General features: G+C 45.2%; 1 non-coding gene across 1 annotated transcript; it reads right to left on the bottom strand.

Annotated features, from left to right (window-relative positions):
- Positions 1–2,217: 2,217 nt before the first annotated feature.
- On the bottom strand, positions 2,218–2,324 carry LOC146892081 (U6 spliceosomal RNA). The gene has a single exon (XR_015005271.2). It is a non-coding gene; the product is annotated as a U6 spliceosomal RNA (small nuclear RNA).
- Positions 2,325–2,741: the final 417 nt, after the last annotated feature.

Genomic DNA, 2,741 nt, shown 5'->3' with positions numbered 1-2,741 from the left:
TCATACTACCATACACTCGTTCATACTTCCATACACAGTTCATACTACCACACACTCGTTCATACTCCCATACACCCGTTCGTACTCCGATACACTCAATCACACTTCTACACACCCATTCACACTCCCATACACCTGTTTGTACTCCCATATACTTGTTAATAGTCCCACACACCTGTACATACACCCACACAACTGTTAATACTCCCACACACCCATTCAGACTCCCATACAGTTGTTAATACTCCTACACAGCCATAAACACTCCCATATACCAGTTAATACTCCCACACCCCCATTCATACTCCCACACCCCCATTCATACTACCACGCCCTCATTCATAATTCCACACACCCGTCAGTACTCCCACACACCTACTTGTACTCCCACGCTCCCATTCGTACTCCCACTCACAGTGAATAAAGGTTCCTCTTCCCTAAATCCTTGCTGGCTCCTGGCATTTCTACTGCCTTGCTTTCCTGATAATACTCATTCTGATTGCAGTGCAATAAAATTTCAAAGCTCCTTTAAATTTGAATTTCGATGGTGGCTAAGGATGATAAACACTTAAAATGTTTATTAACCACTTGTTTTGAGCACTTGTTGCTAAGTTCCTTAGGCTGTTTTGATCAGATTGTTTATATCTCTGATTGTTTTATGAGGGAATTTACTGATATGAACTTCTCCTTTAAAAAGTGTCCTTCATAGGCTCACATATTTGAACACTTAGTCTCCAGTTTGTGGCACATGTGAATCAATGTGAGTACTGAGCCAGAGTCAAGAGTGTTCTGTGGCACCCTTCCCTATTGTGCCCCAGAGCTCTTCAGCAGCCAAGGCTATGATCCCAGGGCACTTGGCATCTGAGGCATGGGAGTGGTTCTATATATCATGGTGACAAAGCACTACCCTTTCAGAGCAAAAGCTTATGAACAGATGCAGATAGAAATGCAGGAGCCACATTGCTACATTCCACCGAAGCTCCCAGGACACATTGGCAGTCTCATCATAAAGTTGTTCACTACTGATCCTGGGCAGAGGCCCAAGATATATGATGTTATGGACCATCAGAGGCTCAAAGACAGTGAAGAGTTTTCAAAACCCACCCTTGCAATAGAAACACTCCCCCAGAAAGCCCAAGCCCAGTATTATGGCAGCAATGTGGTGCATAGGCTATAGCCCCAAGGACATTAGAGACTCCTTACATGAAAAAATTTTAACAGCATCATGGCAACTTAATTTTAAACATCAGTCACCCTGGGTGGTCAACACTAACTAACTAAGCTCATGCATCCCAATATTGGCATGGCACCCGCAGATCCTCCCACCTGCCATTACTTCCTGAAGAGCGCGGGGAGTGAGCCCAACACTTTCACCTCTATTCTACCAGCAAAATATCAATCTCATGGTGATGACAAACTTGTAGAAAGAAAGACAGCAAGAATCACAGCATACCTGCCATCCACTGCTGCAATCAAAAAAGCCAACCTCACCCCACAGGCTCCAATGCCCATGCTAATGGCATGAGCATCCATTGCCGACAGTCTGAGAGTTAACTCGCTCCACATCATTGCTGGACATCCTGTGTACCTCAAGGACACCAAATATGAATTCTAACCCCGCCCCACAGGGTAAGAATGCTGTGGATGCCTAGAGCAGGAACACCAGTTTCCAGCAGATTGACAATGACAGAACATTCAGAAATTCATCACTTGACATAGTGTGTTACCTGAAGGATACGACCTGCCATTGTAACCCCGTCTATGAGCGATGCTGTGTCTGCTAATAGCGGCAATAGCACTTTGGAGGAGACTGAAATCAAACATCACCTTATGATATATGCTACATGACTCTCTCCAGAAAGGGAAAAAGCAAAAATGAAAAGAGTTGATCAGGGTTTGTACTCCAAGGAACCATCACCAGCTCCTGTCATCAACAAGGATCAGACTCAAGTGGGACCCACAGACCCCAAGACCATCAGAAGAAGAAGTTGGAAGGGGATAAGGAGGCAAATCATTCACATGTGTTCTTGTTTATTCTGCTGCCTTTCTACCTAAATAAAAGCAGTACTTTCCTCAGGTAAGGGGCAGCAAAGAAAGAAAATGTGGTTCCATGAGAAACTCAGCAAAGGCATGACCACCAACATTCACCTGTGCATGTGATCTTTGCTTTTTTAAGGCCCTTTTCCAATGACAGGCTGCACCCATTGATAGAATGTGAATCTTAAGACATTTTTCATCTTAAAATCTTTCCTCCTTGTGCAGGGGCCATGCTAATCTTCTCTGTATCGTTCCAATTTTAGTATATGTGCTGCCGGAGCGAGCTGGGACTGAGCGAGCACGTGATCCAGCCAGATTCTCTGAATGAGGCCGGATTCTCTGAATGTGGCTGGCCCGGAGTCTTTCTGAAAAGCCATTGACAATGACACTGGGACTTGTTTTCTCTGCATATACTGGATTTCTGGGATCCAGTCTGTTTGGATGCTCACCTTCCTGGACCTGGAGGGAGGGGGAGGAGCTTGAACTACCCACAGGGTGGGAGACCCTGACTGCTCTTGGGGATGGAGAGGGAGGAGGGGAGGGAGTGGGGGGAGTGGGAGGGGGTTGGGAGGAGGGGCGTAAATGGAGACTTTTGTATTTTAATAAACTTTGAGAAAAAAAAAGAAAAAAATCTTTCCTCCTACATTCTGTTGGGCCAAAATTATCTTAGAGCCTTTACCCCAAGGCCTGTAAGACAGAAAAAA

This window comes from Myodes glareolus, chromosome 14 (genome assembly GCF_982192425.1).
Source record: "Myodes glareolus chromosome 14, mMyoGla1.1, whole genome shotgun sequence".
Lineage (NCBI taxonomy): Eukaryota > Metazoa > Chordata > Mammalia > Rodentia > Cricetidae > Myodes > Myodes glareolus.
Note: the sequence above shows the minus strand (reverse complement) of the source record. Positions and strands in the feature narration are given on the sequence as shown.